Source organism: Lacerta agilis, chromosome 10 (assembly GCF_009819535.1).
Source record: "Lacerta agilis isolate rLacAgi1 chromosome 10, rLacAgi1.pri, whole genome shotgun sequence".
NCBI lineage: Eukaryota > Metazoa > Chordata > Lepidosauria > Squamata > Lacertidae > Lacerta > Lacerta agilis.
The window spans coordinates 8,515,271-8,531,840 of NC_046321.1; the positions used below are offsets into that span (position 1 = coordinate 8,515,271).

A 16,570-nucleotide genomic window follows, 5' to 3' on the forward strand; every position below is an offset into this window, starting at 1 on the left:
TGCAGGTTTTTTTTTTTTTTAAGGAATAATCCGAGCGTTCTATCCATGTTTCAAGTAAAACCCGGGTCTATTCGAATTAACTATCTCAGCACTTTGTGATGCAAAGATGGGAGGGGGAAAGAGGAAAAGTAGTGATATTATTAATTCATCATAGCAGATGGGCTGTCAATATTACTCAGGTACGGTACATTATTGCAAGCAAGTTAAAAGTAGGTCAGCAGAAGCCAGCAAGCTAAAGAGACTAATAATGCTTTCTGCTGGTAGACATTCATCTACCGCAGGGCTTGTGCTTTATATGCTGGCATCAACATGAGATAAGAATTTTGATTTGTGGAGTTCGGAGATCACATTTCTACAGGGGGTGGGGAGGGGGGAGGAAGAAAATAAAAAGAGGCAGTCTGCTCTTTCCCCCATTGAAACCATTTAGCTCCGTGTTTTTGATAAATGGACAAAGCGAATCCTGCTAAAACTCTGAGATTTATAACAAGAGGGTATTTATTTTTTATAAAACTGGGCAGATTTAGAGGTGAAAGGGAGAGTGATCTGTCAGTTTGCAAATCGTATCGGAGGATGCTCGGAGATTTTCCTCCGTCTATATTTTTTGAATGATCCGCGTAACCGTGTGATTTGTGGGGCAGGAAGCCAAGCTATGTAGCAAGGAGTGGGGTTTTATTGAAGGCAGGGGGCTTGAAACAAGTGGAGAGGGGGTGGCACAAGGCAATTCTCCTCCCCCCAATATGATCACCAAGAGATTTCGCAAACGGTAGCAAAATCCTTTTAGCTGAAAATGCCTTCATAGATCAAGAGGACCAATTTTTTTGGGAGGGGGGTGGGGATGGGGAAACAATCAGAATGGTGCACAGTATTCCAAATGTGGTTGCGCCATATATTTGCATAATGGCCTAAGGTATTGGCAATGTTATATTCAATTCCTTTCCTAATGATCTCTAGCATGGAATTAATCCTTTTCCCAAGTCCACTCCACTTACCTGTGGGGAGGAGTTGCGGTGGACCGCATGGCCACCCACTCTCCTCGGAGGGCGGGGGCGTCGTTCTGCGCAGCCCGGAGGATTCCCAGCCATGCCATCAACTGGCTGGCTGGGGGTGTGTGGCCTGGACCCATTTAAGCAGAGGTGCGAGCCGGAGGACTTCCTCTTCAGCTCGCTTCCTCAATCTCCCGCCCTCCCTCCCTGTTTGTAGGTTTTCTTCACTGGCCTTGCTATGGACCCAGTTGGTCGCCGTTGAGGGGCCTGCTAGGAATTTTTCCACTTGGCAAATTGGCTTAGTCCATTTGGTTTTCGCCTACCTCATAGCAACTGTCACAACTTTGTAAGTTTTTTTGTGGTTAGGCATTGGATGACCTTATGATGGTAGAGGGGAGGCCTGGCCACCGCCTGCCCCTCCAAGCTTAAGGGTATTCCGTTAAAGGAATCCGGGGGTATGGATCTTGTCCAAAGCCCAGGGCGGGGCTAGGGCCATGCCACAACCACTTCGGGAACCCAGGGGGGAGCTCGAGTTGGTTTGCATCGACGGGGCTCACCCTAACGGTGGTTTACCCTTACCAGACTTCCTGCACAGCGGGCAGGAGTCAGATATAGTCCGGTCTACTCAATGCCTAAGCCAATACTGCTCACATTCTGTAACCAATACAGTTGTGGCCAAAATTTGCCCAATAGCATTAACCTTATATCCTGTGTCTTGGTGTTTTTATTCCTCTTCGAGGGGGTGGTTGCAGGGTCGCGACACGCAACTGCCACACACACAGGGTCGACATATTTATCGAGCTGTCCAATGTCTTTTATCAGCTTTGCATGCAAAGGGTCACAGGTTCAAACTTCTGTTTGTCCCCTGATTTCTAGGTGTTTACTGCTGAATCGGAATGAATGTCAGTTGGGTTTTCTGCAGATCGATGTTCATTGCAATTCTGCAGTAAACAGCAGGCTTCCCCTGGGAAAGCGATGGTTCAAAAGAAAAACCCGAAAGGCCCGTGCCTACAAATCATGGGACAAACGGAAGTGTGGATGCAGGGCCGTCTCATCCATAGGTGCTGGTGGCGCGGCGCACCAGGGCGCCGGGCCCCCCAGGGGCGCCCCTGCGAGCCCGCCGGCATACCGGGCTCCCCCTCCCCAACCCGCCCCCACCCCACGGGCAGGCACTCATCAAGGGCACTCGCCTCCCTCATCAAGCCCTCATCCTTCGCCCGCTGGCGCGCGAGCGCCCGCTCCAACGCCACGCCCCTATCCCCTGCGAGCCCACCCCCCTCCTGAGGGGCGGCCAGTGTGGGAGGGAGGTGGACGGAGAGGCAGCAGGCTGGGGGCGCCAAGGGATCACTGCACCACGGCGGCCGATCCCTCTAAGACAGCCCTGTGTGGATGAATCCTCTGTCCCCAGCATCTCTAGGTAGGACTGGGAGAAACCCTGCCTGAAACCCCTGAGATCTATTGCCAGTACTGTACACAATACTGAGCTAAATGGACAAATATTCCAACTTGGTATAAGGCAACTCCCTATGCTCCTGCCAGAAGCTTGCACCCATACCAATAATAGCCAAAATGTGTGAAAAATATAAGGATCTGGGGATGTACACTGTAAAATAAGTATTGGACCACCTCAAATGATATAATTCAGGTTGCATTTCAAGGCAAACCTACCCAGTTTGCACGTTACAAAACAATACAAAGAGTGAAACACAGACATATCCTTTGATGTTTGCACTTCTACAAGTTATGCAATGTGTTTCTCCGGCAAAGTAATGCTTACAGATAATCATATACTGGAGCACCGCATGTGTAGATTGACAAATCGCCCAATGTGCTATAACAAGGCTCCCTATGTTTGTGAAGCATTTCTCTTATGTAAGCCTTAAAGCAGCTCTGTGAAGTTGTTGGCATCCAATGGAGGAGTGCGCCTTTGGGGGAGAAGTCAAAGCTGTGGCTGTTGGGACCAATACAGGAGAGACATGTTTTGTTGTAGCTGGGGCAGATGAAGGTGTCCGGTTGTGTTGTAACAGATGCACCAGGGCGTTTCTTCTCTCTGCACTCCTTCCAGCGACCACTCCTCCTCTGGTCACCTGTCTGTCTCCAGGCACTGTGGTCTTCTACAAGGGTTTCCCACATGGCAGGGCTGATTCTGCCAGCCTTCGCGTCTCGTTTGCAGGCACCTTTGTACCACAGAGTTGGTCTGCCAACGGGCCAGGTGCAAGAAGCCAGCTCCTAGTAGAGCACATCCTTGGGAATCCTGCCATCTTCCATTCTGCGGACATGACCAAGCCAGCTAAGATGTTGCTGAGACAGGGATGCAAAAATGCTGGGAATGTGGGCTTGGGAGAGCACATCTTTGTTTGAAACTGTCCTGCCATGGGAAGCGAAACATTTGTGAAGTAGGTCAGTGTGACTGTCTGCATGCCCCAGAGGATTGGGGCCAAGTCAGATAGACAACAATTTGGCCAAGGCCAACAATCGCATTCAATTTTTGGGCAACACTTGAATTGGGGATTATCTCCTACTTCTACAGTTGCCCTATTGCCAATTTAGCATGCTCTAGATATATACTTAGGCCTCCTTAGCCTGGTAGATAGAGAATGTCAGGTTTCGTTTTTGGTGAACAATTTTACTGGTACCACAATCTTTGAGGTGGCCCAATTTCTTTTTTTGGCCCTTAAACAACATAAGGTTAAAATCGATAGTATCGATATGGGTCTTTATGTATAATCTACTTTTAGTGTATGTTTTAGTGTAAACCCCTCTGAGTTGTCTCAGGTTTTTTTAAAATTTGTATGGATAATGATTGTGTTCTGACTGGCGGTCGAATAAATTGTTGTTGTTGTTGTTGTTGTTGTTGTTGTTGTTGTAGATATGTACTTATGCTGGACTATGGCCGTAATAAAGATGTACAAGTAGGGGATTGCCTGGTTCACTTGCCTCAAAATCACTTTGCCACTCTTACTTCCAGATCAGCCAAATCTGGTGCCCTCTGGAGGTTTTGCACTACAACTCCCATCAGCCTGAGCCAGTATGACCAAGGGCCAGGAATAATGCAGCTGGAGCCCAACAACATTGGTAGGTTTCCAGGCTGGGGGAATCTTACTCCAGATTGATGGGTTCATTCAATAGGACTTCTGGGGGACTGGCTTGTACTCTTGCTTTTCAAATACAACATCCCTCTCTACATCCCAGGATCTCTTTGGCCCAACCAAATATATGTAAGCCTTTAGATATATGAAAAAGAAAAATGGGAGAGCAGGAGAAAAATCCAACACATTGTTTACATTTCCTTCGCTGGTTAGATGGATAAGACTAATAACAAGAATGTAAGCATCAGGAGTCTTTGTTGAATTAGCAAGTCTTTCTTTTTTAAAGTTTTTTAAACCATTATTTTATCATACAGAGAAACTTTGCCTTGTCCCTTGATTTCTTTCTTTCTTTCTTCTTCTTTTTTTACAATAGGAAATTGATTGTCATCACAATTGTAAATAGCCATGTCCCTGGAGCACATTATTCTGAAATCACTCGGTGAAGAATACAGGAGTTTGCTTATCTGGCTGCATTGAACGCAGCAATCGAAAGCAGTACGTACATTCTGCTTGGGCGGCAATAAAGGGAAGAAGATTGTCTGCCATCCTGTGGAATGTGGGAGAATCTTATTTTAAAATGCAATTATCTCGTGGGCTTCCCATTCCATACTTACCAACAATGTTCTGCAATGTGTCTTACACTGCTTTCTTACATCCCGCCACAGGTTGGGCATTGGATGTCTGCGTGCTTGAGGTGGGAGGGGAGGGACAGGGCACTGGATCCTCTGGCAGAAATCCACCTGCGATTCTGAATGAGCGACCAGATGCTGCCAAGGTAGGAAGGGGCTGTAGCTCGGTCGGCATTTGGCAAACACAGTCTTTTGGACTGAGGATTGGTTTCGCACTCAAGTTGTGGAGCTTACTGTAAAAAAAAAAAAAGGTGATTCCTCACCATATGTCCAGTGTAGGAGCCTTCTGTGCAAACTGATGACTACAGTGGGGGTGTCAGTCCTCATACAGCTTTAAGAATGGGTCCAAAGTAGCCAAGTGGAAGTGTGTTGATGTCTCACCGCCAGGCTTCAGGGAATCCGATCCCTCCCATGGTGGGTTCCCAAGAATTAGATAAACAAGAAGAGTTCTTACCAAGTCTTTTATTCAATATTCACAGAGAGAGGCTTTGAAAAGTGCTTCTCTTGCAGCAATGGCGTTGCTCTGGGTAAAGCCCCACCCCCTCCATCTCTTCTATTGTACATCATCCCTACGTTGGCAGATCTGTGCTTTTAGCCACTGAACCTTCTGTTCTCCTTCTTTTCATGCCCGCCTGGTTCTGGGAGAAGGGGAGTCTGGAATGCTTTCTAAATACACTGAGTCTGTCAGTTGTCTCTTCTTCTTCTTCTTCTTCTTCTTCTTCTTCTTCTTCTTCTTCTTCCTGAATTATGACCTTTGCAAACCACTGTTGTAAATCTATACTATCTCCTTCTTCTCCTCTGTGAAGTGTAGGAGAAAGGGGGGGGGTCTCCACCATTCCTCCTCAGTCTACTCCCTGACACTCACTGATTTCAACACTCACCTTTGGTTTAGTGCTGAGGTTTTCAACCTTTTCAAGTCCCTTGGCCAACTACATTCTTCCTGCGGCACCCCTGTGGGGCTCAGGAGCCCAGTTACGTCGCCCCTTGCCTGAAGAGCCAGCAGCCACTCGCCCCTTTTTGAACACCCTCCCTTGTGGAGTGTTCCCTTAGCATCCTCCCCTCTAACTCTCCCCTTCAGAGTCCTCCAGGTAGCAGCCTCCACTGTCCCTGGTCTCTGAGTTGCCCCCCTCCCAACCCCAAAGAGAGGAGCCACCTCACACTGTCCCAAAGGGCCTGGGAAGAGAATGCACCCCAGGCCAGCCCCAGAGGCACCATTTGCGTGTTTAGACCTTTAACCCTCCCCAAATAAATTCACACAAGAGACAGATATTTGGTTTGGTTTTTGGCAGAATTTAGGCCCCAACTTTATTGATTACAACCAAGTGAGTGGTTGCATAGGTTCTGGTTCGACTATCTCCCTGCACCCGTGCAGGCAGACCTGTCCCAGAGCCACGTTCGTAGGACAGACAAGGATGAACACCAGGGACAGCTTCTGGTAGAGGTACCTATCAGCTGTCCTGATGTCCCCGGGACTCGGGCACTGGCCGGACCCCTTTCGGGGACCGACAAACCAACGAGTCCCTGGATTCCTGTACCAGAATATCCTGCATTTCCATAGGCATGGCCACATCACATGCCACGCCTATCACCTGAATCAGCTGAACCAGAGCCTACTTCTTGGGTTAAACAAACCATGGTTTACTGTTTTGCCTGAACCAGAAACTATGGTTAGTTTAAACTATTCTTTTTTTGGAGGGGGACAAGGCAAGATCAAATAATAATTTGTGATGCTGGCTTGTTTAAATTAATAGTTTAAACTGTTTTATTCTGTGAACCGCCCTGAGATCTTATGATGAAGGGTGGCATATAAATCTAATATAAATAAAATAAAATAAAATAAAATAAAAATCTCAGTTCCCAGTTTGGACATAGCAATAAACCATGGCTAGTTAAGACCAGGAAGTGAATTATTATTATACCTTTAGGATTAGGCTGGACGAAGTGTTGAGACAGCAGTGCACTAAATCTGAAATTTAAAGCAGACTCATTCCATTTGTGAAATTCCATTCGGGATGCCTAGAGAATCTTGAGGTAGGGTATTGTCCAGGGTTTGATTGCTACTGAGGTCAAGATTTTATATTGGAGACGTCAATTTTGCTGTTATTGATATTAACTTTTAGATCTGATTATGACTTATGTGTGGATTGTTTACCGTAATTTTATTGGGCACATTTTGATGCGTTTTTATTTGTTGCTTATGGCTACTTCCTTTATATTTTTTGCAAATACGCAAACCTTTTCATAAGCTGCCTTGAGCATTGTTTAACCATGGAAAGGCGGCATAGAAATGAACAGTGATGGTGGTGATCTATGACGTAGGCAGGACCTCTCTTTGTACGGAATCTGGCGATGACATCCTTCAGCTATAGTGGAGTGCATAGACTGGAATTGCAGATCTGTAAAAGCTTCCCCCCTCCATTTAACATTTGTAAGGCTGGTTACACAGCGGGGATGAGGAGTCTGAAGATTTACCCTTGTTTGTCCAGTTTATGAGGGCTTAAGAGTAGCCTTGTACAAAGACGAGGGCAACCAAAATGGTCAAAGGCCTGGAAACGATGCCTTATGAGGAACGGCTTAGGGAGCTGGGTATGTTTAGCCTGGAGAAGAGAAGGTTATATGATAGCCATGTTCAAATATATAAAAGGATGTCATCTAGAGGAGGGAGAAAGGTTGTTTTCTGCTGCTCCAGAGAAGCGGACACGGGGCAATGGATTCAAACTACAAGAAAGAAGATTCCACCTAAACATTAGGAAGAACTTCCTGACAGTAAGAGCTGTTGGACAGTGGAATTTGTGGCCAAGGAATGTGGTGGAGTCTCCTTCTTTGGAGGTCTTTAAGCGGAGGCTTGACAGCCATCTGTCAGGAATGCTTTGATGGTGTTTCCTGCTTGGCAGGGGGTTGGACTGGATGGCCCTTGTGGTCTCTTCCAACTCTAGGATTCTGAAATCTATTATGTGAAAGACTGACTGGGCAGTTGATTAGCTTTTTATTAGGGGACAGTTCCCCCCTTCCATTTCCCCTTTAGAGCAGTGTTTCTAAGGTGGAAAGTTTTTAAGGTGGACAATTCTTCAGGGGAGCAATTTTCCATTTGACCGAATGCCTATTTTTAATAACTCTTTTAACTGTGCAGTGTATTTTGCTTCGTTTTTTAAGTATATCTCATGCTCCCCACAGCTTACAACCACCCCAGACTCACCCACCCCCTTCCCCACAATCCCTCAAAAGTATCCTAATATTTTAAACAAAAGACTGATATATCTCGGTGCCAGTTTGCCATCCTTTCTTTGAGCAAATAAGGCAGCAGTAACACCATTGATTCAGACTACCTGGGAAATTAGAGAAAGAAAACTCAAGGATGAGTTTGTCGTCTTGTTTATGAAGAGCATCGTGCTAGCGTCATTCTTTTGAACAGAACCTGATGAATTCTTATCTTGTTTTATCCCCCTCCCTCCTGTGTGCATTTATTTATTTCAAACTGTTTATACAAGATAACCGATTATTGGAGGGTTGGAGGGGGGGAGGGAGAGGAAAAAAGCCCAGGTTTGCAACTATTTAAATAATGCTGTGTGATTCTGTGTCTTTTCTCCTCAGTCTTTCTTTCTCTCTTTTCTCTCTCTGTTTGCAAACAACAAACAATGCAATGAATACAGAGATACCGAACTTCCTATTACGAGTTCAGGAGGAAATGCAGCGCAAGGCCAAATTAATCAGGAATAAAATGAGGCCCGCAATCTCCCTTTCGACATCCACATGACAAATGAGGTGCTCTACGTCTGGTGTCGAAGGTATTCTAAAGTTTTAAAATCAGTATGCTGGTCTGTAAAACTGCATCTCCACTCGGGATAAGGAATGCAAACATTGGGGGTGGAACATGCAAACCCAAGAAAAGGTGACAGGCCGCTGGAATTGAAAAAGCCCCCATTTCCCCCGCTGGTTTCAATGACATTATTTTGTTCAACATATGTTTAATTTAGTGATAGAGCAATGTTAAATTCATACCAGCTAGCGCATGCAGATAACTCCAGGTTAACACTCCTATCCCCAATCCATCTCTGGGAAAACATAAACTAGAGCTCAATACGGGAATTGAAGTATTTATTTTATTTTATTTTATTTTATTTTATTTTATTTTATTTTATTTTATTTTATTTTATTAATTCGGCACTGTAGAATTGTTGCTGAAATACTCAGAGATAAAGTTTGGCATTGTGGCCCAAATGGCGGTTGGGAAGAAGGTTCCAGAAGGTTCTCTTTGGGTATATAGGAGACGCATCTCCTAAAAGGTGTCTGTGTGTTGCCAAGTTGCAAGCGTACACAAGTAAAACGAAATTTTGGATGCGTTTGACTGCCCTTCTGAAGTTTTTGAGTTTGAAAGGAAATTGACGTCGGACATTATTTTGCACACTGCAGTTCCCTTACGGGGAGGACGTTCCTGGGAAGCTAGAAATGGGTCGGTCAGTTGTTTCCCTGTGACGTGAGAGATTTGTGGTACTTCAGACTATCTTCAAGAGGGGTAGCCATCTTAGCTTCTTGCAGCATATGCAACAAAGTGCCCTGGGGCACCTTAAAGACTAACAAATTTAGTATGGTATGATATTTCACTGAGTGTGATGTAGTTCATCAGATACATGAGGTATTTTCCTGAGTTAACTTGTCTCTCTCTGTGTGAAAACCTGCTGTAGTCTAAGCTGTACATAATTCTAAAAACTCTCATAATTCTGAAAACTCAGATCATCCAAGTTGAATGCCTCTTTCCAGGGAACTCTGGGGGAAAGGCACCTCTTACCAACTCTCAGCACCCTTAGCAAACAACAGTTGCCAAGATTCTTTGGAGAAAGCCGTGACATTTATTGCTTTAAATGTATAGCTCTGGTGACTGTTCAGGACAGACAAAAGAAAGGACTTCGTCATGCGGTTAAACTATGGAATTTTCTCCCATAAGACGTAGTGATGACCATCAACTTGGCTGGCTTTAACAGCCTATTGGGCTAATTCTTGGCTATGCTCTACCTTCAGAATGCCTCTGAATATCAGCTGCTGGAAGCGCAATTGGGGGAAGAATGCTGTTACGCTCAAATCCTGCTTGTGAATTTCCCACAGGCATCTGGTTGGCCACTTTGAGAAGAGGACTTGATGGGCCATTGGTCTGATCCAGCAGCCCTCTCTTCTTAAGCCTTATGTTCTTCAGACAATCCTGGCTGAGCATTGATTCTTTCAAGGCAGAGGCGGAGCTAGCTGCTGTGGCACCCGGAGCGGGCCGTGGGGGCTAGGGCACGCTGGCAGCAGTGCACGTCCCAGGGGTGTGTGCAGGCATCGGGGAGTGTCCCGGGGTGTGTGTGTGTGCCCTGGTGTCAGCATGCATCCCGGGGGGGCGGTGTCAGGGAGCATCCTGGGGGGTGCGCCAGTGCCGGGGAGCATCTCAGGGGGTGTGGTGGCGGTGGAGAGCATCCCAGGGGGGCACCGCACACAGTGATGTCACCCTCCTCAGGGAAGTCACCCGGGGTGAACCGCACCCACCGCACCCACCCTGGGTGGGTGAAGATTCGGAACCGCTGCCTTGAGGGATTGTATTCAAATGGTACGTTGCAAGAGTGGGAAGGCCAAAGTGCTTTACAAACCTGACCGACTGCCTCAGGAATGACGGCAGCGGCAACAGCAAGGAGTTGGGCACTGGATGTGAGGCAGGTGGTGAGAACCCATTTTAGAGTCCCAATTTCATTACAACCTCTTGATAGATTGATGGTGCCCTGGGAGAGCTGCCAAGTGTTCTGATGCCGGTGGTGGCACCTGTGCTGGAAAAGGTGCATAAATTAAGGAATCAAACAAGCAAGCGAAAAAGGAGAGAGCAAGAGAGAGAGAGAGAGAGAGAGAGAGAGAGAGAGAGAGAGAGAGAGAAGTCCTTCACACCCAACCCCTTGGCGTACAGAAATCCAAACCAAAAGATAACAATGACAATCGGAATACATTACCCAGTTCACAACGCAGCAAATTCGGGTCTGGCTATGAGGTTATGAGTCCTCATTGATGGAGGAGGAGGAGGAGGAGGAGGAGGAGAACTGAAACAAAAATGCAGGATGAGTCAGAGCAAAATAAAAAAAAAATCCTTCCAGTAGCACCTTAGAGACCAACTAAGTTTGTTCTTGGTATGAGCTTTCGTGTGGATATTGTTTATTCCACGCATATGAGAAATTGATATTTTAGTTTGGCAGCACTTATTCTCCAGAACTCCCTGCCTATTGATACTAGTTTTCAGCACCTGCTAAAGATGTTTTTATTCAGGCAAGCCTACCCATACTTTTACAATCTTTTTAAAATCCTCATAAGTTTTTTAAAAACAACAGCAGCAGCAGCAGCAACAACAACATTTTATTGCTCCTTTAAATGAACATTTTAGATAAAACAGAGAGTTCTTTTTGATTTGTATATAAATCTTGTTAAATAAAATAACCAACAAATGAAAAAAGCAGCAGCAGAATGGCTGAGGTGAAATAGCTGTGTTGGTCTGCCATAGTCGAAACAAAATAGAAAATTCTTTCCAGTAGCACCTTAGAGACCAACTGAGTTTGTTCTTGGTATGTGCATGCACACTTCCTCAGATTCCTGCATGCACACGAAAGCTCATACCAAGAACAAACTCAGTTGGTCTCTATTTTGTTTCGTGTAATGTCCTTGTTCTATGTGGCTTAAAAAATAAAAACAAAAATGAAGGAATCTGCATATATCTTTTAAAAATTCACAGAGGGTTTTTTGGTTTGTTTGTTTTTTAGCCATTTATGAGCTGGTCCACTCTGCCTCTCTATCTTCTCATGCTAGCTTTTAAAATGTAAATAAACTCTAATAATAATAATATCCTGTTTCCTGTGGTGGCGGCCCATTTGTGGAATGCTCTCCCCAGGGAGGCTCACCTGGCACCATCTTTATATATATCTTTAGGTGCCAGGCAAAAGCTTTCCTCTAAAACCAGGCCTTGGCCTTTAAATAATGTTTTCCCCTTTCCTCTTCCTTTAAATGTAACTGTGTGGGGTTTTTTTTTTTTTTTTTTTGTTTAGTTGTAAGTCTCTTTGAGTTGTCCCTCAGTAAATGTTGTTGTTCTTCTTGTTGTTGTTGTTTTGCATTTTTGCACTCAGGTGCCTCAAAGCAGCTGAAGTGGTAAAATACAACAACAGAGGCATTAAAATCAGGTAAAAGGGGCAATGCACAAAAACGAAAATGCTGATCGGACATTATGTTCGAAAGGAATAAGTCCTACCTTCCCAGGCACAACAAAGGCCACTAACACATCTTTCTACCCTTCTAATTAGAAGTCATAAAGGCAATGGTAAAGGGACCCCTGACAATTAAGTCCAGTCACGGACGACTCTGGGGTTGTGGCGCTCATCTCACTTTATTGGCTGAGGGAGCCAGCGTACAGCTTCCAGGTCATGTGGCCAGCATGACTAAGCCGGTTCTGGCGAACCAGAGCAGCGCACGGAAACACCGTTTACCTTCCCGCCGGAGCGGTACCTATTTATCTACTTGCACTTTGATGTGCTTTCGAACTGCTAGGTGGGCAGGGGCTGGGACCGAGCAACGGGAGCTCACCCCGTCATGGGGATGCGAACCGCCGACCTTCTGATCGGCAAGCCCTAGGCTCTGTGGTTTAACCCACAGCATCACCCACGTCCCATTAGAAATCATAAGCCTCAGTAAATTAGAAACTTTTTGCCTGGAGCCTAAAAATAGACAGCAATGGTACCAGGCATGCTTCCCTGGGGAGAGCGTTCCTCAGACAGGGAGCCACCACTGAAAAGGCACGTTCCTGCATTGCCATCCTTTGTATCTCCCTTGGAAAGGGTGCATGAAGATGCAAGCTGCTAACTACTGTCCACAGAAAGCAATTTTTTAAAATAGCACCAAGTCTTCCCAGGAGAGAGGCAGTCATCCGCAAAGTAACTAAGGGATCGGGCAATGTGCAGGTTGCTGAGTGGTTAGTACCCAGTCCGTTCATTGACTCCGTGTCATACTTTACTTCTGTTGAATTTGTTTCCCATCCCTATTCAAACTGTGTGCCCTTCCTTTCAGTTATGCTCCGCTCCACACCCGTTTGTGAAATGCTTCGAAACAGTTCTCAAGAGGGTGGAGGCCAGGGGAATGCCCTCCTTGCTAATATTCTCCCCTACCCAGGTCTGGTCATGCTTAGTAAAGTAATTGAGGCAAGAATGTAGAAATGATTGTGCCTTCAGATGCTCTTCCAGTGGTGTGGATTGCTCCATTGCCACTCCGTGCCAATGAGTCAGGCGTGCACATTGCACAACTGGAGCCAGACCGGAGTCAAAGTCTTGAAACCTTCATCGCATGTGAGGCAAATCCTGCTGGTTGCTTCCGAGCCCAGTAAAACACAAGAAACTCACGGAGGACCAGCTGAGAGGAGCTCGTCTCTAGCCCAGCCTTGTGGTTAGACATAGAACTGTAAACTTATTTTTTTAAAGAATATTTTTATTAGTTTTCCATTTTTATAATATACAATAACATCATTGGTATTCACTATACCTCTTTGGCTCTTTAGATCCTGTCGGCTTCCTCTCTCCCCCCACCCCCCACCCCGGCCTCGTGGCTTTCAAAATTAACCTTTATATCACTGCATTTTATACTTTCCCCAATTCTAATTACGCTCATTACAAAATCCTTCAAAATTTAAATAAATATAGAAAGGGGAAAACATTCCTCATTACAACCCTGCTAGTGATGTTATTTGCTTGCAATGATCATCCGGATATCGTATAAATTTACTCCAGTCATTTTGGAATACTTGATCGTGCTGGTTTCGGATTTTTCCTGTCAGCTTCGCCAACTTCTACAAAGTCCATCATTTTCATCTGCCACTCTTCTTTCACTGACACTTCTTGTTGTTTCCATTTTGGAGCTAAAAAAGTTCTTGCCACTGTTGTTGCATATATGAAACAAAATAGGAAATTCTTTCCAGTAGCACCTTAGAGACCAACTGAGTTTGTTCTTGGTATGAGCTTTCGTGTGCATGCACACGAAAGCTCATACCAAGAACAAACTCAGTTGGTCTCTAAGATGCTACTGGAAAGAATTTCCTATTTTGTTTCGACTATGGCAGACCAACACGGCTACCCACCTGTAACTGTTGCATAGATGAACAGTCTTGGTATCTCTTCACCCACTATACCCAATAAAAAAGGCGTCTGGGTTTTTTTTTTTTAACAAAAGTATTTTTAAACATTTTCTTTAACTCGTTATATATCATTTCCCAGAAAGCCTTTGCCTCTTTGCAAGTCTACCACATGTGGTAAAAGATACCTTCCTTTTCTTTACATTTCCAGCACTCATTAGTTCTTGTCTTATACATGTTAGCAAGTTGAGCTGGTGTCAGGTACCACCTATACATCATTTTCATAACATTTTCTTTGAGTGCACGGCATGTTAGAGTCTCTTTGGAAGTTAGTTTTGCCATTTCAGCATAGTCCAATAATTTATTAACCCATTCTTCTTTTGTGGGTTTCCTAGTTCCCTGCCGCTGTTGTTGCTTACATAAACAGTTTTATCATCATTATCAGCATCTATGTCACAATCAAACCTAGCAGAAAGGCTTCTGCATTTAAAAAAAAAAAATCTATTGTCATGATTCATCATTTCACTGTAAGTTTTTGCCTTCTTACAAAACATTTTATACACCTTAGGAATCAATTTCTCATTCCCACTCAGAAATTCCCTTTCAAAATCCAACACTCCCCCCCCCAAAAAAACCTTTTATTGTATATACACTTGATATTGAAACCAGTCTGATATCTATTCTTGTGTCTCTTGTTGACTTTTCATTTTACATCCAGCCCCCCTGGAAGCACAATAAGTCTCTTTATGTGCCCCATTTCTCCCTCACGTTTAGTTTTTTCAAAGAGCCAGCTTCAGTTAGGGACAACCAAAGGAGGGGCACCGGCGCCTAGTCCAACACTCTAACCAATTCACCACATTGGTTAAACCCCCTGGATTAATCTCTACATCTTCATATACTGACGTCACATACTTATCTCCAGTATAATTAAGCATCCACTGTAGGTCTACTATCATAAAACGAACCAGATTCTGAACAAGATTAATGTAGCAACGATTCTGCTCTAGAATGCATGCATGGTTTATATTGCTTACTGGCTTATCAGAGCTGCAAAATTTACTGCCTCCCCTTTGCCAAAAAAAACACATATTATTCTGGGCACAGTAGTGTTTTGCAACACACACACACACACACACACACACACACACTCTACATTGCTTTGGGCTGCACCTCTCGCTTGGTGCAATTTAGGCTCAAAACCCTCATTGTTTTGGTAAGAACAATCCTTTTATTTATGCTTCTCATCTTCCCCCTCCTTTCCCCCCTCGTTTTCTTCTCTCCCCAATCCTCTTCCTAACTTCTCCAGAACTCACTGGGAAATGCCCACACCCAGTGACGAATGACTAAGATTTGGAAATAGCATGAGGCGTTTGCGGCGGGTTCTGGAAAAAGAAGAAGAAGAAGAAGAAGGCATAGCTACACTAGAAACTCAAGTTAGGAGGGAGAAAGGGGTTCAGATCTACGCAAGCGGTCCACCAAACCAGGTAGATGTGGCTCACAAGCCATGGGGAGCCTTCCACCAGGAGTGGCCTGCTCCTGACCCATTGCCAGACAGCCCATTGTGGATGGTCAACATGGAATTCCCAGCTCTTTAGTCATGTTTGCATTTTCTGCCTGTGGAACCTGCCCTCCGAAAGTCCACGGACTTGCCTTTTGCTTCCCTCTTGGGGCTGCAAATGGGAAGTTTTTAATCTGTGACATTTTAATGTATTTTAACATTTGTTGGAAGCCGCCCAGGGTGGCAGGGGAATCCCAGCCAGATGGGCGGGGAACAAAGAATAAATTATTATTATTATTATTATTATTATTATTATTATTATTATTATTATTATTATTCCCAGCTCCCTCTTCGGCTGGGAGGAGCCTACTGCCTCCTTTCTCACCAATCTCCAGTCATGGACCTCACTGCTATTTCAGAGGTCCTCACGGAACTTTTATGGGGTGGGGGGTGGCCCTTACACTAAGTTGGCATGCTCTGTATGAGTTAGTGGGTTGTAGAGGTTCCCATCAAAATTTAAGTCTAGATCAAGGGAAGTCTGAAGTTTAAGTCTAGATCAAGGGAAGTAATAGTACCACTGTATTCCGCTCTGGTCAGACCTCACCTCGAATACTGTGTCCAGTTCTGGGCACCACAGTTCAAGAAGGATACTGACAAGCTGGAACGTGTCCAGAGGAGGGCAACCAAAATGGTCAAAGGCCTGGAAACGATGCCTTATGAGGAACGGCTTAGGGAGCTGGGTATGTTTAGCCTGGAGAAGAGAAGGTTAAGGGGGGATATGATAGCCATGTTCAAATATATAAAATGATGTCATATAGAGGAGGGAGAAAGGTTGTTTTCTGCTGCTCCAGAGAAGCAGACACGGGGCAATGGATTCAAACTACAAGAAAGAAGATTCCACCTAAACATTAGGAAGAACTTCCTGACAGTAAAAGCTGTTTGACAGTGGACTTTGCTGCCAAGGAGTGTGGTGGAGTCTCCTTCTTTGGAGGTCTTTAAGCGGAGGCTTGACAGCCATCTGTCAGGAATGCTTTGATGGTGTTTCCTGCTTGGCAGGGGGTTGGACTGGATGGCCCTTGTGGTCTCTTCCAACTCTGTGATTCTATAATTCTATGATTCTAAGTTTCTCATTTTGCCAGGCATGATTTCTGCATCAGTGTTCATGTTTCTTTTCATTTGAAAAAGCCCTCTCCAAAACCAGTTGCCGTTCTAGCGTGTGGACGAATAGATAGAGAGACAGTCAGACAGACAGACAT

General features: G+C 45.0%; 1 long non-coding RNA gene across 1 annotated transcript; it reads left to right on the plus strand.

Annotated features, from left to right (window-relative positions):
- The first annotated feature begins 4,458 nt into the window (after nt 1–4,458).
- Nucleotides 4,459–8,978, plus strand: LOC117054168. Its single transcript, XR_004427459.1, has 3 exons — nt 4,459–4,628; nt 8,352–8,486; nt 8,872–8,978. It is a non-coding gene; the product is annotated as an uncharacterized LOC117054168 (long non-coding RNA).
- The last annotated feature ends 7,592 nt before the right edge of the window (nt 8,979–16,570 follow it).